Consider the following 23,119-nt stretch of genomic DNA (forward strand, 5'->3'; position numbering starts at 1 on the left):
TGCTGGCTCATATTCAGGTGGCTGTCGATCAGCATCCCCAGGTCCCTCTCTGGGAGCTCTCCAGCCACTCCAACCCCAGCCTGTAGCTCTGCATGGGATTGCTGTAGCCAAAGTGCAGCACTCGGCACTTGGACTTGTTGAATGACATCCCATTGGATTCTGCCCATCTGTCCAGACAGTCGAGGTCCCTCTGCAGAGCCTTTCTACCCTCTAACTGACTAACATCTGCCCCTAACTTTGTGTCATCTGCAAACTTGCTGATGACTGACTCTACCCCCTCATCCAGATCATCAATGAATATGTTGAAGAGGACGGGGCCCAGCACCAATCCCTGGGGGACACCACTAGTGACTGGCCGCCAGCTGGATGTGGCACCGTTCACTACCACTCTCTGGGCCCGGTCCTCCAGCCAGTTCCTAACCCAGCACAGAGTGTAATGGTCCAATCCACAGGCTGACAGCTTAGCCAGCAGTTTGCTGTGGGGGACGGTGTCAAAGGCCTTGCTGGAGTCCAGGTAGACCACATCCATAGGCCTCCCCACATCCACCAGACGGGTCACCTGATCATAGAAGGAGATCAGGTTGGAGAGGCAGGACCTGCCCTTCCTAAATCCATGTTGGCTGGACCTGAGCCCTTGGCCATCCTTCAGGTGCGCAGTTATTGCCGCCAGGATAATCTGCTCAATGTTAACATCTGTTTAACTGAATGAAGAAAAGCACTTTTTAAAACAGTTCAGTACATACAGATAATCCTAGGATAAATTTTGAAGTATCAAGGCTCAATCATGTGAAAGAAGACATGAAGCTGTGTATCACAGTATCACAGTATATTAGAGGTTGGAAGGGACCTCAAGAGATCACTCCCCTGCCAAAGCAGGATCACTTAGGGTAGTCCACACAGGAATGCGTCCAGGTGGGTTTTGAAGGTCTCCAGAGAAGGAGACTCCACTACCTCTCTGGGCAGCCTGTTCTAGTGCTCCGCCACTGTAAAGAAGTTTCTCCTCATGTTGAGGTGAAATCTTCTATGTTCAAGCATGGAAGCTCTACACATGGGGGACACAAGGGGCAGAGAGAGGCAGAGTGCAGATATCGACAGGTATGAAGTTCATTATAAAAGAGTTGGGGAAGTTTTCCTGAGGAGTTTTCCTCTGTGTGTGTGTGTTACCTGAAGAGTTTCTGAAGATGCAACAAGTAAAATTCAAAGTAAACTTTTCCCTACTAAGATGTGGTGGTGAGAGAAAGATCAGTTCTCCCTCCCCCTCAAAGAAACCACAGCTAACTCAGTCGGAGAAGCAAAATGGATAAAAAACTGTATTTACAAGCAGAATGAGGTTCAGTGTATATATACACAATATACAGTACTTACAATATATAGAGAAATACACAGCAAAGAAAGTAATACAGAACAAAACTCCCTCCTCCAGCCAGAGGAGGGTTCCCCCCCTGTACCCCCTCTCTCCCCCTACCTCCCTTTTTTCCCAAAAGGGTTAGAGAGAGAGAAAAGGTAATTATTAAGGAGGAAAATTCTGTTAGCTCAAAGCACATGCAAGAATTATTTTTTTTCTTATCTGCTATAAAAGTTAACTCCTGCAGCTGTTGCTCAGAAACAGGCTGAAAAGACAGAACAGACTGGAACTGAGACAGAGACTCAAACTGAACTAAAACTTAAAGTTGCATTTTACCTATCTACCAATGAAATTCATTTAGAATATCTGAATGTTTTCAAAACATTCAGCTAGAGTGTTCCAGCAACTGTCCCTTTCTTAAAGGCACAGCCTAAAATGGTCACATAAGATCAAGAAGGACCAGCAGGAATGGACCCAGGACCAGAGAGACAACTTTGGACCCTTGCATTGTTGGTAGCTATAAACTTCTTTCCCTTTTCCATCATCACTGTTCTCTACTTTCCCCCCTCACTTTTCTCTACCTCATACGGCAAAAATAAAGTTTTGCTGCTAATTGAAGTGAATCCCCTGGTGTGAGTCACCTGAGTTCTTTGCACTTTGAGACCACACTATCAAACCATCACAAGTCCATTGTTCGGACTGTGACAGGGTGCTGATGGATCAGAAGCTGGACATGAGCAGACAGGGTGTGCTTGCAGCCTAAAAGGCAAATCACATCCTGGATGGCATCAAAAGATGTGTGGTCAGCAGATCTAGTGAGGTGATTCTGTCACTTTACTCCCCTCTGGTGAGACTTCACCTGGAGTACTGGGTTTGGCTCTGGAGCCCTCAAAACAGAAAGGACATGGACCTGATGAAGAGGGAGGGTCCAGAGGAGAACCTCAGTAAAATGATCAGAGGGTTGGAACACCTCTGCCATGAAGACAAGGTGAGGGAACTGGGGTTGTTTAGCCTGGAGAAGAGATGACTCAGGGAACACCTGATAACAGCCTTCCAGTACCTGCAGTGGGCCTACAAGAAGGATGGACAGAGACTGTAGTGATAGGATGAGGAAAAGTGGCTTCAAACTTGAGAAGAGTAGATTTAGATTGGGTGTTCAGAACAGGTTCTTTACCATGACATAAGTGGAACACTGGAACAGATTGCCCAGGGAGGTTGAGGCCACATCCCTGGAGATGACAGGCGATGGCTCAGTTGGTAGTGCATTAAGACCCTTAATGGGAAGGTTGTGAGTTCAAGCCTGCAGTGGGCAGTAGTGTCCTCCCTACTCTAGTCGTGAGGTCTGTGGTGACAGGTTGGACTCGATGATCTTTGAGGTCCCTTCCAACCTTAGGAATACTGAATACTGAATATTCAAGGTGAGGCTCAACGGGACTCTGAGGTTGTCCCTGCTCACTGCGGAAGGGCTAGGTGGCCTTTGGAGGTCCATTCCAACCCAGACTACCCAGTTCTATGATATATAGATATATAGAAATATACAGATATATTTCTGTTGAGTTTGAATCATAAATTGATTTAAAAAATTAGGGAAAAAAAAGTGTTCTAGGATTAAATATTACTTGTTTTTTCTGTACATCACCTCCATAATAAGAGTTCATACATTTTTCTCTGCCTCTTTGCTGTTCAGTGAAGAGACATAAAATAGCATCTCATCTGAACAGGAGCATCTTTCATTGTCAGTAACATTTTTCTAAGTTTTGAGGTAGTAGATAATCAGGCTTATTGTCCCTAAAGGATCTACAGTTACTTCAATATTTTCTTTTTTTTTGGCTGATGGCATGACATGTTTGCATTTGTTTTGTTTATTTTTCTAACGGGTGCCTACTGCCTTTAGCACTTTTACCACACTTTTATTATATAGGTAGTGGGAAGACATAATGTGGATTGATTGCAGTGGATGATTGAATTCTCTGTCTTCTGGAAAAAAAAAAAAAAAAAAAAGGATCTGTTTTTAATGGGGGTTACAGTGGGATAGTTCTTGTATTTTTTTTTTCTGAAACAATATTTCAATGTCTTGTTCTTGCAGACCTTGCAGCACAATGAATGTGAAAAAGAATCTACCCAACTATTGTTCCATTTGTGCTGAGAACAGCTGTAATGCCACAGTCTTTGCAGAAGCTGAACACTGAAAATATTTCTAAGTTAATTCTTAACACAGAACCCCAATTTTTGCTGTTGTTTTTAGTTACCATGCAATCTTTCCACAATTTATTTCCATCACCCCTTTAAGGGGTTAACCACCTGTTTTCCTCCAACACAGAAGTGAGGGAAGAAGAAAGTAACACAAAAAAACCAAACTAAAACAACAGCAGCAATAAAAACACAACAAACAAACAAAAAAGAAACCAAACCACCACCAAAATCAAAGAAACAAAACCCTTCCAGGTTGAGACAAAGAGCTTTAATAAGAAAAATGCACAATTACCTTAGCCTATTTGCAGAAAAAAAGTGCAGCAAAATTCAGAAAGCAGCAGCAAAAGACAAGTTAATAACCCCCCACCCCTCCCTTTCCCACCACCATCCCATCAGAAGAGGCCAACACCCCAAATCCAGAACCTGAAAGCAGCAACTGGAACAGGAATCCTCTCATGTTGCAACCTGAACTTCAAGCCTCATAGTATGATAGTATCAGTCAGGGTTGGAAGGGACCACAGGGATCATCTAGCTCCAAACCCCCTGCCATCCCACACTAGATCAGGCTGGCTGGAGCCTCATCCAGCCTGGTCTTAAACACCTCCAGGGACAGGGCCTCAACCACCTCCCTGGACAACCCATTCCAGGGCTTCACCACTCTCATGGTGAAGAACTTCCTCCCCAAATCCAGCCTGAATCTCCCCTCATAATACTTTTCTCCATTCATTAATTTGGTTTTGAAGCTGGCAGGACAGCAGCACAGGATTGAATACCAGCAGCACATTCAATACAACCCATGACAGTCCCCCAGAATTAATAGCTTGGAAGTGCTCTGTAGTAAATAAAGGCTTTGTGTGTGGCTTCCAGAAGGATGGTTTAGTTACAGCCACCTCAATGTGAAACTATTGCAATAAAGGTGATTTTTTGTACATATATGTTTATTTCTTAAAGTGGATTTCTAGAAAGAATCAAGAGTGATTGCTTAGGTCTAGGAGTAAGAGTTGAAAGCACGGGGGTCCAAGTGATTTTGATCTTTGATCTTGATAGTGATGGAAGGGGCTTGAGGAGAGTTGAGAGAACTGGCTGATGCTGTTGCTCTCCAGTCTCCGTCATTTTTGCAAAATCCTGGCAGACAGGAGATGTCCCTGAGGACTGGAGAAAAGCCAGTGTCACTCCAGTCTTCAAAAAGGGCAAGAAAGACATTCTAGTAAACTACAGACCAGTAAGCCTCCCCTCCTGTCCTGGAAGAGGCATTAACAAACTGGCTAAACCTATCTGGCCACTGCCCTATCTCCTCCCTCCCCGTGGCAGCATCCAGGTTGAGGTTGAGGAGCCAATAGGCATGTTGAGCTGTTGAGGCTCCCTGTCGAGGGTGGAAGCTGGACACTGTGCATTATGTTTCAGATAGCCTCTGACATGTGCAGTTGCCGATCCAAGAATGCACATGCAGTTTGCCTGCCATGCAGTATTTTGAACTGATTGGTCAGATTTTAATAGGTAATCTGCCATTGGGCTGCCCAGTTTTCAAAAAGGAAATTTATAGGGGATGATTTGAGAGCCCACACCCTGTTCGTTAATGGGACTGAGGCAGTGACAAGCACCTACTTCATGCTCCTGTCTTCAGGGTGATTGACTTCTTTTGTCCTAGCAGCAGTGTGTTTGAATCACAGACCTTCACCACAGCAGCTTGCTCTCTCTCTTACTTCCTCTAATTTGGGATTTACACTTTTGGATTATCCCTGCCTTTTGGATTACAAATCACAGCTCCTGGGTTCATTCAGGAAAGGTTTTGATGATTAGCAGCCCAGTGGTTCATGAGTAACTTTAGCTAATTTACCTATTTATTTCTAAAGTTCATAGCCTGTTTACCCATTGCTTAACTCCGTTGTACAGCTGAGGGGTCCATCTTGTGACTCAGCTCAGCACTGCCATTTGTTTTCTTGTTATAAGAGTTTCTAGTGCGTTCCTCTGTATTCCAAGTTTATGATTTTCCTAGACTGTTATCATACTGTTTATTAGCATCCTATCATGTGTAATCAACCTGCCATCAACTGGGCAGACAAGCATAATCAAATTAGCTTGCAAAAATAATTTTTGATCTCTAATAAATGATATTCATATATTGTCATATTTCTGGTTTACAAATTTGATCATAAAATGTAATACCTCCATCCCTGGAAAAATGTTGGAGCAACTTATCCTGGAGGACATCTCTAGGCACTTGGAAGAGAAGAGGATCAAGAGCAGCTGACATGGATTTTCCAAGGGGAAATCATGCTTGACTAATCTGATAGCATTCTATGATGTAATAACTGAATGGGTAGATGCAGGGAGACCTGTGGATGTAGCCTACCTTGACCTTAGTAAGGCTTTTGATGCTGTCTCCCATAACATCCTTGAAAGCAGGTCCAGGAAGTGTGGGATATAAGAACAGATGGTGAGATGGATTAGGAGCTAGTTACAAAATAGAGTCCAAAAGAGGGTGGTCAATTGTGCCAAGTCCAGCTGGAGAGCTGTAACTAGTGGAGTCCCCCAGGAATCAGTGCTGGGTCCAGTTCTGTTCAACACCTTCATCAGTGACATTGATGAGGGGACAGAGTGTCTGCTCAGCATTTGCTGATAATACCAGACTGGCAGGCTTGGCTGATACACTTGGAGGCTGTTTGAGAGATTTGGACAGACTGAAGAGCTGGGCAAAGACTAACCTAATGAGTTTCAACAAGGATAAGTGTAGAGTCCTGCATCTGGGAAGCAGTAACAAACTGCACCAGTACAGGTTAGGAGGTGACCTGCTGGAGAGCAGCCCTGTGGATAAGGATCTGGGAGTCCTGGTGGATAACAAGTTATCCATGGGTGCCTTTGTGGTTAAGTGAGCCAATGGGATCCTGGGGTGCATCAAGAGGAGTGTGTCCAGCAGATCTAGGGAGATTCTCCACCCCCTCTACTCTGCATCCAGATTTAGGCTCCCCAGCTCAAGAGGGACAGGGATCTACTTAGAGAGTCCAACAGAGAGCCATGAGGATGATTAAAGGACTGGGGCATGTGCCCTATAAGGAGAGGCTGAGAGACCTGGGGCTTTTCAGTCTGATGAAGAGAATACTTAGAGTGGATTTGATAAATGTTCATAAATATCTGAGGGCTAGGTGTCAAAAGGGAGGGGACATTGCTTGATTTTCTTACTGTGAATTGACTGCATTTTCAGCTACTTCACTGAGTGTTCAGTCTGCATGATCCTGTAGAAAGGTCTTGTACTTAAGATTCTAATCCATAAGCTTTTCCAACTATGGCTTTGTAGTGAACTGTGGTTGAGTTTTCAACCAAACTATGTTCACTATGTCAGATCCTGAAACCTAAAGGAGGTCAACATTACTTGGCTGAGTCCTGTAGGAAGACAGCAGGAGAGGTGTAATGTCCTGTGTCTTTTTTGTTTGCAACTCATGGGTCAAATGTGGAGATACTTCTGAAAGACTGCAGTTCCAGTATCAGGCATGACAGGGAGAACTCTCACAAAATATTGCCTGCTTCCCAGCAACTTTTTATTGTAGTTACATTACTGCTATTAGTCATAATAATTTGAACTTTACTCATGTAACAATACCTTATAAAGTGAGAACTTCAAGGTGTCATTTCCAATTAAAATACAGTAAGAAATATTGCTCATTTATAACTAGGAGCTTGTGAAAAATCAGATGCTTTGATTGTATTTCTGATTATTTTATAGTGATTGGACTACATATCTAAACAGATTATTGGACTTTTAAATGATCCAGTACTGCAAATTAGGAAAAAAAAAAAAAAAAAGACATTCATAATTATGTACTGTAGATGATGCAGGTTACTGTTTGTTTCAGTTAAGCATTTTCTTGTCTAGATGTCACATAACAGCCTAATGATTTTTAATAAATTCAAGAGACACACTATTTCAGAAGTATTGCAACTGTAATAAATGGCATAAACTGCTAAATATATGTCTTTGATATACCTAAGCTGAACTATCTGGCAAATAGATATGGAAATTTAGATTTAGGGGTTTAAGCATTTAGTCATTATCTTCCTGTGAGCTGCTCTAGCAGACAGCCATTTACCACAGTAAAATATTAGTTGAAACTTCATAGATTTCATAGTGATTTCTTTGGATTTAAAATCTGAGGGGCTGACATGACCTCCTGTATAACACAGGTCATTGTACTTCTTCCATATATATATCTTTTTACTGAAAAAAATTAGGAAAATTTTCTTAGAAGGTAAGTATTTCAGTTATGCATGCATTTTCTGTTTTAGCAAGAATAAACAACTGCAGAAACACAAGATTATATGACAAATATGCAGAAGTTGCCTGGAAACAAAAGATGATCACAAAACCAATAAAAAATGCACAGTAGTACTGTTATTCATAGAACAACCATATGGAATATGTAAACAGAAATGTCTGTATGCAGTTCATTTAATCTTTCAGTTGGAGAACTGATTCAGTTTTAAGGATTTTGGAAGGATTCTGAATGAATTGTAGCTCTTCAGCCCAGAAATTTTACATTGTTATTATTGGTAGTGGGCCACAGGCTTTGTATTGACCCTGCAAGGTTCCAGGACTGGATTTTGCTTGGTATGGATTTCTTTAGGCCAGCCTGGAGATTTTTGTGCACATGTTTTACAAGAGCATGTCTCTGACAAAAATATTTCCTGAGTGTTTCAGCTTAGCATAGATGTATAAACCATGTGACAGAATGGCCACTGGTTTTATATATTTTTTTAATCACTACACAGTGATAGCAAGTAGTTATCCTGTGTGGAATCAGCTACCTATGGCCTTATACTAAAACTGCAGTATAAAAGAGTGTAACCTTAGGATAACAGCAGAGGATTGTTGTTTGGGGTTTTTTGTTGGGTTTTGTTTGTTGTTTTTTCCTTGCACTTAAACTCTTGATATTTAAATAAACTAATACAGAAAAATCATATTAATAGCTAAATTAAAGCTGTTGCACAAAACTTCCTTCCATTGTTCTTTTGGAACCTAAGGATGGTAGGCTTGGTATTTATCAAGAAGGCTTACACGTTCAGAAATCTTTGCAGGTCATCATACTATGTAAGCAGAATGCATGTCATGTGTTCGGTTTTATATTAAAAAGCTTTCTGATAAGCAAGGAACAAAATCTTCCCTTTATAACAGATTCTGAGCTGAAAAAAAAAAAAAAAAAAAGTAGAGTAATGATCCAGAAGAAGGCTAAATTCAGCTTCTTCAAAGTAAGCTAATGTGAATGATACTCCATGGAACTGAACAGCATCACCAGAAATCAGTATCTGGAATTCCTTTATTTACTTATATTAACATACTTTTTTTTTAATTTTTTTTTTTTTAAATAAATGACTATTGAGTATTATTTCATCTCTTTTGTATATATCACCATTTTTCCAAGACAATCATTTCTCAAGGATAGATCGTGTTCCATGATGCAAAAATGTCATCATAATTATCCACTCTTGCTAAGCCTAATAGAATGTCCTTCAAAGTTAAGATCACTTTTGTCTCTGATAATGTATTCTATGATGATAACAAAGTATGAAAAATCTAAGAGTTATAAAATCTGCCCTGCTTGGCAAGGATTGAAAAAAACAAGTCTGCAGAGACTTTCCACATGTGGAAGAAGAGACTTAAAAATACATTGTCTGATTTTTTTTTCCTGATTTTTTATGTCTGATTCTGCATCAATAGTCACAAAGTAGTTATTTTAACAAAGATAAACATTTACCTAAGAGTCTATCATCCCTGGACACTTCCTTCATCACAATGTAAATATTGTTACTGTTTTCAGTCCTCTAAATCATTCTAAAACCTCTGGTTTCATTCTGAGTTATAAAAAAAAAAACCACTGAGAAAAGATACTCAGAATGGGAGAAGGGACTCCTTTCCCTTACCAGGGCTGTCAAAGAGGCAGAGAAACTTCTTACTACACAAAATATGATAGTGCAAGGCCCTTTTCCTCTGCTCAAAGCAATCCTAAAAGGGACTCCTCCACCTGAGGGGATAGCCCAAAAGACCTCTGTGAGCAAGTGGTATGCCTGTTCGGCAGAGATTGGACAGTTCATGCCAAGGCCCAAGCAAAGTGTCCAAATTACAGCCATCAGTGAATCCAGACATAGCTCTGCTAGGCTGACCCTACATCCCTCCTCCACTTCAGGTAACACCTGAAGTAACTCCAACACTGAGGGAGTGTGGTTCACAGATGTATTGTCCCATTGAGTAGGATTGTACTGCCACTACAAGGCTGCAGCTATGGAGGTTGGTACCAACAGGACTGTTACTGAAGAGAGTGAAGATAGTGCACAATTGGGAGAACTGTGTGCACTAATGTTGGCTGTCAAGGATGGTGCCAAAGCCATCTACACTGACTCTTATGTCACCTTCAAAAAAGGCACTAAGTGGATTTGTCATTGGGGGGCAAATCAGTGGGAGATTGGTAGAACCAAAGTCTAAAGGGCTTCAGACTGTCAGGGACTACTGGAGATAGGCCAGTCAAGGTGTGATGGGTCAAAGGACACTCCAAGCAAGATAACCCTGCTGCAAAGTGGAACCAGAAGGCTGATGACCTGGTACACATCCATGTGGTAAGTAGTGAGGGGAAGGATTGGGAGAGATTATCTGAGTGGCTAAACCTTAAAAGGGGCCACTCAGACAAATCTGATCTCTACTATGAGTACAGGTCTTGTGGATGGCCAGTCTCCCTATTAGCATGTGACACCATCATTTCAGCCTGTCCACAATTCCAGATAAGGCTGAAGACCAACCGCCCGAACCTTACACCAGCCTAACATACCCACCAGCATAAAAATCTCTAGAACACCTGGCAAGTGGATTATGCGAGACCCCTCAAGCCATCACATGGGAAGAAATACATACTGGTTGCCATAGAACTGGTCTGTGGCCAAACCATGGCCACTGTCACCAGTACTGTCTCAGGAGCTCAAATCATTGAGACTCTCAAACATTGGTCCAGCATCCTGCCAATGCCTGAGTTCATCCAGAGCAATAATGGATCACACTTCACTGCAACCTCAGTGCAAGACCAAGCTTAAAGTGTTGTGAAGGGGTTAAATTGGTGTTCCATATCCCATATAACCCCCAGGCAAATGGCTACGGCAATCCCATGCAGAGCTACAGGCTGGGGTCGGAGTGGCTGGAGAGCTCCCAAACAGAGAGGGACCTGGGTGTGCTGATCGACAGCCACCTGAATATGAGCCAGCAGTGTGCCCAGGTGGCCAGGAGGGCCAATAGCATCCTGGCCTGCATTAGGAATAGTGTGGCCAGCAGGAGCAGGGAGGTCATAGTGCCCCTGTACTCTGCTCTGGTTAGGCTGCACCTTGAGTACTGTGTCCAGTTCTGGGCCCCTCAGTTTAAGGACATCGAAACACTTGAGCGTGTCCAGAGAAGGGCAACAAGGCTGGTGAGAGGCCTTGAACACAAGCCCTATGAGGAGAGGCTGAGGGAGCTGGGATTGTTTAGCCTGGAGAAGAGGAGGCTCAGGGGTGACCTCATTGCCCTCTACAACTACCTCAAGGGTGGTTGTAGCCAGGAGGGGGTTGGCCTCTTCTCCCAGGCAACCAGCACCAGAACAAGGGGACACAGTCTCAAGCTACGCCAGGGGAGGTTCAGACTCGAGGTGAGGAGGAAGTTCTTCACTGAGCGAGTCATTCGTCATTGGAACGGGTTGCCCAGGGAGGTGGTTGAGTCATCGACCCTGGAGGCGTTCAAGGGGAGATTGGACGTGGCACTTGGTGCCATGGTCTAGTCATGGGGTCTGTGTTGATAGGTTGGACTCGATGATCCCCGAGGTCCTTTCCAACCTAAGTGATACTGTGATTATTTAGAGGATGAATGGTCTAATAAAAAATATGTGTGAATGTCTCTAAAGGGGGCTGGGACTTGCGTTTGGCTCAGGCAGTCTTCATGGTCAACAATTGTTGGGGAACCTATAGAAGCCCCAAGATTAAGGCCTTCTGCCCAGCTGAGCCAATAGTGGACGCTGACCATATGACAGGAGGGACCAAGGATAAATCCTTGTCCCAAATTCAAGTGGGCCAGCATGTGTTGGTTAAACTGCCCTCTATGGGCATTATGCCCATGACATTGTCTAAAACCAGGGGCATATATGCCTGAGAAACCCTGGATGCCAATAGGAGTACCCACTGCATCAATGTGCAGTGAATAGTCCCCAACTACCAATTGTCAAGCCCAGCTACTACATGCTGAGGTTAGTTTGTCTTCCTGAAGGACAGAGTCAAAGATAAGAACCTGATTCTGGCACATCAAACAGCTCCTTACCAGCACCTGGGAGAGGGAGAACCAGAATCAGCTACATAGGAGACAGAAGCACATCACTGGGGTGGCCAGCAGATGACTGCATCAGGACCCGGATAGTGTGACCTTCAGCTGTGGACTCAGAGCAGCTAGGGATCTACCATGAACTTTATTAATGCTCTGCCAAGGACTCTACATACAGAGCAATAAATTGCTTATCTGGCTGTGCAGTGTTGTTAAATATTGTTGCTGTTATTGTTATGATATTGCGTATGGGAAATGCTAGCCTACAAATAGCACACAAATCAGTCTAAATTCCTAGACAAATCTGTCCATTGCCAGAGGAGTGGAGTGTCATAGGGCGCTCCAAAACTCCCTTATCTCCACACACACCATACCCACCCTCCTCCCCAACCGCCTCTGTCTGCAGAGGTTTGGATGTAGGAAGACAAGACATGAAATTCCTTTCCCCTCCTCCTGGAGGCTTGGACAAGGAAAAGCAAAATGGCACCCTGCACATGTATTAACTCATGGAAAAGCCTGTGCTGGGATCTGGAATTGTGATTGGCTGGGTTCTTTGTGCCCAATGTATGTTGGCACTGGGCACATTTTCTAGTGAAGATTTTAAACAGAGTGACCAGAAAACGCATGCAGATTGGTTTGATTCAAGATTTGAGGGATTTGTTGGTACATATTCTTCCTCCATGGTAACAATTATGGACTTTTATTTCACCTCTCAAAAAACCTTGTGTCCTCAACCAGTTACAGCCTGACACTTTACTGATAATTCATTACAAGTTTTACTTTGCAGATTTTAAAGTGTTTTGTTCTACATAACATTCAGAACCTTTAACTCTCAGAATTTCTTCTCATGTATTTGCATTGACAATTCTTCTCTTGCATACCTTACATGTTAAACTAGGTATGGCAGGGAAAAATTTTCATAACTTGAAGGGAAGTGAAGATGCAGTAGGTTTTGAAGATACATTTGGGGAACAGTGTGATGGGGCAGATTCATGATTTTCCTGTGGAAGCAGCACAAGTATTGGTCCACCTCCAATACACGTACACAAATACACAGCATGTAAAACAGTCAGGAGACACATTTAGCATGCAGGTGTTGCCAATGTCAGAAGCTTTGCCTGACATTGGAGTACAGACTATTTAATTATTTTTACTCCTACATTTTATTGTTGATGTTCATCAGTGTATCATGTTGGTGATGCAGGCTTGGCACTTCTACTTGGGGGAGAAGGTGCTGGGGGCCCTGGAGGATAGCAAGTTGAAAATTAGCCAGCAGTGCACCCTGGTAGGAAGGGTAGTGTAAAGCATCTGTTGTAGTTACATAAATGTATTGGCCAGAAATATGATAAAATATGAATATTGTTTACTAAATATAAAAATTTGCTTTCCCGAGCCAATTCTATTCAGGTTCATTTGCCCAGTCAATGACAGGTTTCCTACACACAGCAGAAGGCTAATAAATGGTAGAATAACAGTCTAGAACAATCAGAACTTGGAATACAGAGGAACAAACTAGAATCTTCCTATGTGCGCAAAACCAAACAGCAATACTGCCTCAGGTGGCGTAGACAGACCACCGTTAAGTTCACCATGGAGCTAACTAAGAGCTAACAAGCTATAACCCTCAGGAATAACCAGGTAAAATAGCATATTTTACTCATGACCTGCTGAGCTGCTAACTACCAAAACCTTTGCTGGACGAAGAGGTGTTTGGGTTCACAGTTATAGTCCAAAGGGCAGTATCCACAAATTTAGAGGAAATGAGAGGGTAGGCTGCTGTAGTGGAGGCCCAACTTGAGCACGATGCTGCTAAAACAAAAGAAGCTAAGAAGCTGTGAAGATAGGAGCCAGTAGGGTTCTTGTCACCACCTTGAATCCCATTAACTAATGGGGGACAGAGGTAAGAGAGTAGCGAGCTTGCAAACTATGTGTGCAATGAAAAAAAAGTATAGGAGGTCTTCCCCTACAAATTCCCTTTTTGAAAATGGAACGGCCCAATGGCACATTAGCCATTCAAATCCTGCCAATCAATTCAAAATGTTTACGTGGTGAGTAAACTGCACATGCCTTCTCTCATGGCATCTGACATGTGCAGTCACCTCTCTGAAATGTGATCGGGTTCAGCTTCCACTCCTCTCCAGGCAGCCTTAACAGTGCCTGCCTATTAGGCTTCTCGACCTCAATCGGGACCCTGCAACAGAGAGGGAGAAGAAAGGGGTAGTGGCTCAAAACAGATTTAGCCACGTACAGGGACCAGATCAAAGAAAGCAATGATTAGCCATTACATCTCATCTACATACTCCATCCAGTTTTGGAACCTCCAGGCTCATTTGGATAAAGCCCTGACAGACATAGTCTGACTTCAGATCTGACTCTGTTTTCAGTAGATCATCTTTCTAGAAGGACTAAAATATTTCCCCTTATGAATTGTCCTAAGTTCCTGTGATTCCTATGAAATACAGGTCTGAGTGCAGTGAAGAGCTCACTGGGTTTACAGAGATGTGGTAGAATATTTCATGACAGACATACTGCAGTGGATAGGTACAGGATTTTCAGGAAAGACAGACTATAAAGGTGAAGGAGAGTTTTTATATTAATCTGTTTTGTATTAATCTGTTTAGAATAATTGTATATTTACCTATTTTAAACCAATGTACAAAGTTTAAATAACAGGAACTAAATGAATGTATGGAAACCAGAGTTCTAGGGACAGGATGGCCATCTATCATGATGTCCCTTTAATTTGTGAACTGAAAGAGGGGAAGGCATGAATCTTGGATTTTGTATTTAGAAGCTTGAGGTCTTCTTATCAGGCAGGAAGAAAGCTGCCACACAACAATGTAATATTCAGATGAAGGTACACCGGTGGGATGCTTATCTAAGACAATGTATACATAACAGAAAACAGGCCAGGAACAGACTAGATGTTCCTGCAGACATGAGCAGTAGAACAGGAAAAAATAACCAAAAGAGCATGCACAGAGAGGAAAAAATGACACTAAGAGGAAGATCCTCCCAGCCCACTACTGAGAGACATTTCCATGTATGGGTATGAGGAGCCAAATGTAAATGAATAGGAAATAGCATGAACGTGTAGTAGCTAATTGTATATTAACTCTGTAAAGCTTGTGTTCACATGCACACATTTGAAGGGAAAATTCCCTGTGTATCCTGTGCTGTGTCTAGAACTGTACATTAAGTTATTAACTCAACAGTCTTAGCTGTTGAGTTTTTCTATTTCTTTGAATCAAAAGAGAGAGAGAACCAAGTTTTTGCTAAGTGGTGGCTTGAATACATAAAACTTTTTATTGAAACAACTGATGAGCCTATTAAGACCGTACAGTTTTTATGATCCATCTCTCCTCTTACCAACCCTGGTCAACAGGGAGTGGGGGGTAGCCATGCCAAGGTTCAAATAATTCCCTTGGAGTAAATGACAGCAAAAGTACTTCAAACCACTAATGAATTGGGTTTATTAGATTGAACTGGAGCAAAGTGAAAATGGGATGGAAAAGCAGTGGGAAAAATACATATCAAAGAGAATGGTCATCACCATTACTCTGGCCTGAAAATGGTGGCACTGTTGCAGGAGCAGTTCCAAGTTTCTTGGCAGTGGTGGGGAGCACGGCCATGTCAAGTGGTCTTCACACAGTGTGAAGTAGGGCTGTGCCATGTGGCTTGTCTCCAGGATGCAGGACAAGCAGAGCAGCTAAGCAGGGCTGCACCACATAGCTTTTCTTCAGGGCACAGGCAGCAAGGTGAGGAGGTGAATGATGCAGGGCTGAGTGGTGCATGGGAGCAGCAGGAGGGTGAAGGGCTGTGCAACATGGCTGCCGACACTGCATGCTGAGGTTTGGGGCCAAGAGGAGTGGTGGGGGACAGGGTGTCTTCCTCCCCCAGCCCCTTCTTGCTTCCTCAGAAGTCCCCATTATTTTTCCTTCCTGGGCCCCACATGACACAGGCACAGGCCAGGGCAGCACCCTGACATCTGCAGAGGGCTGTGTGCACACCCACCCTTCAGTAGCATTGTTTGAGAGAAGTCCAACACCAGGGATTTTACAACAGGTAAGAACATAGCTAAATAGAGACATTGTGGTGGCATGTACCAGAGATCACCTAATCAAAAAGAGGGTGTGAATTAAACCTTTTTTAGGTAAGAAGGCTGGCAAGCAAGTTTCATAAATCCATACTGACTAATCCAAATGACCTTCTGGCCCTTTATATATTTGGAAAAGGTTCTCAGGAGGGTATGCTCCATCACCTTCACTGACTGAGGTGACTGAAAATCTTGTAGTTTCCCAGATCCTCCTTCCTGCCTATATTGAAGACAGGATTGAAATTTACTTTCATCTACACCTCAGGAGTATGTCCTAAGACACCGCCATGATCTTTGAAAGCTAACAGAATGAGAGTGAATTTTTTTTTTTTTTAGAAGAGTCATAATCCTAAACTTGAGGAGAACTGATTTAAGCATATTCCATGAAATATTTTTTCAGGTTCCTGTGGGATACAGTCCTGGATAGCAAATGGTCCTAATAAAGTTGGGCTGGTGTTCTAAGACAGCCTCCTTGGTGCATGGTGTAATGGGTTGGGGCAAACCCCCTCCCCACCACAGGCAGAAACAACAACTCAGACAAAGGGATTGCAAAAGTGATGGAAAGTTTAAATAGAAAAACAATTCAAAAACAAACACCAATGAAAGCTTTACAGAGAACCACAAGCACCGTGACAAAGAGAGAGATCCCAGAACATACCCAAGAACATCCCATCCCCACCTGGGGGTACACCCAAACCGCCCCCAGGCCTCTTTCCTCCCCCCCAACCCAGCCTTGGGCCTGGGCAGGCCCAAGGGAGGTGGCTCACACCATTTTACCTAGGCTGCAGCTGGGGACGAAAGAGGAAGTGAAGACCCCGCATGGGCATTTTATAGGGGAGCAGGGCATTATGGGATGGAATACCTGCCTGTGACCACCCCCTGGGCTGGGCCCACCCGTAGGGACCTCCCAGGTGTGTTCTGTGCAGTGGCATCCGGGTCAGCACCCAGCCTAAACCACCACACATGGACAGTCTATTTCGGTGCACAGAATGTTAAGCAAATTTGGCAAAAGAGGAAGATGAGGCAACAGGGAACACCTAACACAGCTCAGGCATGACAAGAACAGTCAAATGAGGTGATTATTCTGTTGTCTTCGTCATTTGTGAGACCATATCTGTTCTGGGCTCCATAGTACAAGGTAGGCATAAAAATACTGGAAGAAGTCCAGCGGAAGATGGACCAACAGGATGTTCAGGAACCTCAAAAATATTATGTACAATAATAGAACTTGTACAAGATCAAGAAAAGAAAAGAAAAGAAGAGAAAAGAAAAGAAGAGAAAAGAAAAGAAAAGAAGAGAAAAGAAAAGAAAAGAAAAGAAGAGAAGAGAAGAGAAGAGAAGAGAAGAGAAGAGAAGAGAAGAGAAGAGAAGAGAAGAGAAGAGAAGAGAAAAGAAAAGAAAAGAAAAGAAAAGAAAAGAAAAGAAAAGAAAAGAAAAGAAAAGAAAAGAAAAGAAAAGAAAAGAAAAGAAAAAAAAGACAGTGAAGAGGAGACATTATTACTGTCTACAGCTACACAAGGGGGACAGAGAGGGTGACAGACACAATAATGTGGAACATGGAAAATTGAGACTGTACACAAAGAAAACCATTTTACCATGAAGGTATCAAACACTGGGACAGTTGCTCAAAGGGTTTGTGAATCTTTGTTCTTTGAGATATTAAAAACTCAAAGGGATGAAGCCGTGGGCAGTCTTATTTAATTAGACCTTCTTTGAGCAGGAAATTAGATTAGGTAACTTTAAAAGGTCTCTTCCAGTCTATAGTTTTCTATGATTTTGAATCTGAAATTAATCTTCTTTGTTCCCAGCCATCTTTTTTTCTTTCTGGTAGAAGGATATTTACTTAATATTTTGCTCTTTTTCAGTCTCACTGTATATTTGTCCCGAAGGGACAAAAAGCCTCAAAAATGCTCTGAACCAGACAATGGGGCAGAAGCCAGAAGGTCTGGTTTTATAGGAAAATGGCCATGTTGCCCAGGCTTGTCTGAACATGTCCTGGAGCCCAAGTGGGCCAGGTGTGTGTGCCTTTGGCCACATTTGGAGAAAATCCTTTCTATAGGTCACAGTGTCAGGGGTTTATCTCTCAATCTGTGTTGTCACTGGCCATTACCGTCTCAGGAAATCTATAAATACCAGCCCAAAGAGACAGAACCTTGCCTTGCAATTGTCCAAGCTCTGGGAGAAAGCACAAGCCTCGCTTGGATGCCAGGAACAGACAGATGCGTCTTGCTGAGCTGAGAGGTGAACCCCCACCTGGAGGAGCTGAGTCCCTGGGACAGTTTAGTTTTATTGGAAGAAGGAACAAGCACCACTGTGAAGAATTGCAGCAGAACCTCTTTCTATAAGGCTTTCTGCTACAAAGCTTTTGGAGGTAAATCCTGTGTCTCAGCAACAAGCTGCAGATGCCAACAGAAAGTGAAACTGTGCTCCTGCAGCTTTCACGTGGTCAACACCATTTTGGTTTTGTTTAAATTCCCACGTGTGCCATGAGGTATCAGGATCAGTGAGTAATTACCAAATCTGATTTTTTATAAGCATCTATTAAAGGTTTGTTGCCCTAGGGAATACTGGAGTTCCCCTCACCCCCTTGTGGGCAATCTCCAGCTTTTTCCTTGTTTTTCTTTACAGTTTAAAGTGCTGTTTGTTGTTTCTGGATTTTTGTACATATTGTTTAAATTGTTACTTATTCCTGCTGGTGAGCTATCTGTTCCACAACCAAATATTTCAAACCAGTAATAGGTTTTATTAATATTTTTGTGGGATTTTTAGGATTAATACAGTTATTAATATATTTATTAATCATTCTGCCTATTGACTATGAATAGTCTTTTAACAATCATCACAATATTCATGTGCATTTCTAGCCAATAAAAATGCTTGGAGGTGAGATTGTTCTGAAATACTTTAAATATTTTGGCATCTGTGCTGTTTTTTTGTTTTTTTTTTTTTGGGGGGGTGGTGCATTTTGTTTATTTTTTGTTTTGTTAATTGTTGTTTTGGTTGCTGTGTTGTTGCTGTTTGGGCTTTTTTTCTTTTTCTTTCTCTCAGCTGAGATGGTTCTGTGATTGGACTGTGAATTTGAATGAGAACACAGTCAATAATTCATTCTCTAACCCATTTTAGAAATATATGTGATGCAGAAAATCAATAGTACTTTGTTAACTTATATCAGATGAGTATCTAGTCCTTATGTATTGACCCACACAGTCTTAAAAGTTCAGCTATTTTTAAAATGTATGTACATGTACTACTATGGAGTAAGTTGCTATTGTTGTATGGCTGCTTCTTTAAAAATTAAATACAACTTTCCATCAAGAACATAACCAGTTTAAAGTATATTTGATGACACTGTGTGCTGGGTTGAAATTACCCCACAACACAGAATTGCCAGACTGGCTCAGATGGAAGTGAACGTAGCTGCGTTTACAAGCAAAACTGCAATCTAAAGTATGAAATACCATGAAAATATATATATATATATATATATATATATATATATAATATAAAATATTTACATATATGTGCAATTTAGAAGCAACATAAGAACCCCCCTGGACAAACCAGGGGGCTACTAATAATTTCCCCATTCCCTGCTTCCTTCCCTCCCCCCTGTACATTGGACAAAAGAAAGAACAGAGTTGCTGTTAGTTACTTAACCACAACAAGAACACATTCAAGGTCAACAAAGCCAGCAGAAGCACAAGTTAGTATCTGCCAGAGCAAGGAAGCTGAACATACAGAATATTAGTTTACCAAACTAACTTTTATGGTAGATATCTGTCCAACGGTATTATTCAAAATTTATCATTATTTTCCTTTTTACATCCAATGATGATTTATTTACATTCTACTACTTTTTATTCAATATCTGTGGAAAATTTTCCAGTCACAGCCTAAAACTACTACACACAGACATTCACATGTAGATAAACACATATGCATGAACATTCAATATTACAAGAAAAGCTGTTGTGTGTCATTGTTATAGCAGGTGACTCAGTTTTGTTTCATAAGTGTTAGTCTGATGTATCTCTCTTTCCCCTTTAACTGTATAGGAGACCTGCTAAAACTAGAATTCTACATTAAGCATCCAAACATATTACACCAACGTGAAAATGCAAACATATGGGGATGGGGTGGGTGTGGAGTTTAAGCATGCTTTGAGATAAGTTTCTGTTAGAAGACTTGTCAGGGATTTTGTTTCATTTTTTGGGGAGGGTGGGTTTTTTGTTTGTTTGTTTGTTTGTTTTCCCCCCAGTTAATCTTGTTTACTACTTCACAGAACTGGTACGACTGATTTCTTTTATAAAGAAAAGCAGTACATGAAGGACTTTGAATCCCTACTGTCTTGACTTTTAAAACATCTCTTTTGAATGTTTATATAGTATGATTTTTCTGCAATTATAACTACATATAAAAAAAGCTATTTTATATGAATTAGAACAAGATTCCTTTTCAAACACTGGATGATCTAAGATATTTTAATCTGTAAGCAAGAGTCTGAAACACACTGAATGACTTTCTAATGTACCTAACAAGTTTTTCATAGTGATAGTCTTCTTGGTGATATTTTCTTTTCTTAAAAAATCATTCTTCATGTAGAATTGACAATACAATAAGCACTTAAAGCTAAAGAAAACACACTATGAGTACAGTTATCTATACTGATATTACCTTTATATGAAAAGAACAATATTTAGTTAATTTAAACATTCAGTTAAAGAAATACTTTAAACCATGTAAGCATCCCTAGAGTATTTTTAATAAGGCCATTTTACCTACATCTCAGTCCTCTAGCATAATTCTGTAGACACTGATATTCATTGAACTGTCCTACACAGACTGGCAATATAGTTCTCCTGCTGCCTCCAAAATACGGAATTTGTTTCTCTCTCATTTGACGAAGGTGATCTAATCACCATGGAGCGATATATTCTGATTGTCATTGGCCACCACCTTTTCATTTGAAGCTGAGCCATTGTGAACATGCAAGTAGGAGTCTTTGCAATAAATCAAAGCAAAAGGGACCTTAATTCTAGTCTAGTGATTAGGGCACTTGAAATTGAAGCTCATTCATTTAAAGCAGGTGTCCAAATGACACTTATATTTCACTGTAGGTGGCTATTTTTAACAATAATTCATTTGCCCAAGGACATTTTGTTCTTCTATTCAGAGAACAGAGAACATTGCGAATGTCTAGGAATGCATTCAGAACGGTTTAGCTTCATGGTTGTCTCATGGTCTCAATAGGTCAAAACATTGAAGTTGCTAATGCACATGCCTTCCTTGTTTCTTCATACAGTTTATCCTTTCATTGTGTGCCAATATCCCATCCACAAAACCACCCTGGAAGTCACTATTTTTTTCCTGAAGAACAAGACTGACATGTAAAATAGATGAGGGCACTCTGAATGAGAAAACACTGCAGTTTCTACCAGTTACTGCTGTCTCAAAAATATCCTCTGAGTATGTCCTTGTTTAATGCAATCTGCTCTTATAAGCCCACCCCACTTCTTTCCCTGCTCCTCATTGACCACTGCAGGGGGTTGGGGGGGAAGCAGAAAGGGTCTGAAGGAAAGAGTTGCTAGTTGAGATAAGGAAAATGCACTACTCTATTGAAGGAATAGAATAGAATAGAATAGAATAGAATAGAATAGAATAGAATAGAATAGAATAGAATAGAATAGAATAGAATAGAATAGAATAGAATAGAATAGAATAGAATAGAATAGAATAGAATAGAATGGAATGGAATGGAATAGAATAGAATAGAATAGAATGGAATAGAATAGACTAGACCAGGTTGGAAGAGACCTTCAAGATCATCATGTCCAACCTATCACCCAACACACCTAATCAACTAAACCATGCAACCAAGCACCCCATCAAGTCTCATCCAGAACACTTCCAATGACAGTGACTCCACCACCACCCTGGGCAACGCATTCCAATGGGCAATCACTCTCTCTGTAGAGAACTTCCTCCTAACATCCAGCCTAAACCTCCCCTGGCACAGCTTGAGACTGTGTCCTCTTGTTCTAGTGCTGGTTGCCTGGGAGAAGAGACCAACATCCACCTGTCTACAACCTCCCTTCAGGTTGTTGTAGAGAGTGATAAGGTCACCCCTGAGTCTCCTTCTCTCCAGGCTAAGCAAGCCCAGCTCCCTCAGTCTGTCCTCAAAGGGCTTGTGTTCCAAACCTCTCACCAACTTCGCTGCCCTTCTCTGGACACGTTCCGGCAACTCAACATCCTTCCTAAACTGAGGGGCCCAGAAGTGGACACAGTACTCAAGGTGTGGCCTAACCAGTGCAGCGTACAGGGGGAGAATGACCTCCCTGCTCCTGCTGGCCTCACTGTTCTTGATACAGACCAGGATGCATTGGCCCTCTTGGCTGCCTGGGCACACTGCAGGCTCATGTTCAGCCTACCATTGACAAGTACCCCCAGGTCCCTCTCTGCCTGGCCATTCTCCAGCCACTCTGACCCCAGCCTGTAGCACTGCATGGGATTGCTGTGGCCAATGTGCTGAATTCGGCACTTATATGTGTTAAATCTCATGCCGTTGGATTCTGCCCATCTGTCCAGCCTGTCCAGGTCCCTCTGCAAAGTCCCTCTACTCTCCAGCAGATGTACAGCTGCCCCCAGCTTGGTGTCGTCTGAAAAAAAACAACAAAAAAAAACCCAACCAGATTTCATAAAAGAAAACAAAGCAAATGAAATGGTACTGCCTGGCTGGACAGAATCCCAAACTATCACACTAAAATACATTTTTCTATTGGAATTAGATAAAATGTAAATTTTTTTTCATGATCTCCTTAGCTGTGACAAGACTTAAACTTCTTTTGAGACATTTCTACAATTTCATACTAAATTACTATCAGACACTTATATGCAATAAACACAAAAAAAATCTCACTGAATCCTTTTCACTTACTTTTGAAGTTAGTCTGTAGTTTAACAACACTGCTGACAAGGGTGTAATTTTTTTTGGTGGTTTGTTTTGGTGGTTGGCTTTTTTTTTTTTCATTAATCATTTAATTTTCCTTATGTGCAGCTGACAATTAACCCAATTAGTCATGTTAGGTACTTGACTGTTGATTAGAATGCTGATTAGGTGTTTGATTAGTTATTCAGATGTTTAAATTATCTTCACACATTAAAAGCATTT

Source organism: Melanerpes formicivorus, unplaced genomic scaffold (genome assembly GCF_026170545.1).
Source record: "Melanerpes formicivorus ecotype bairdi unplaced genomic scaffold, bMelFor1.0.p_v2 SCAF_1, whole genome shotgun sequence".
In the NCBI taxonomy this organism is placed as follows: Eukaryota; Metazoa; Chordata; class Aves; order Piciformes; family Picidae; genus Melanerpes; species Melanerpes formicivorus.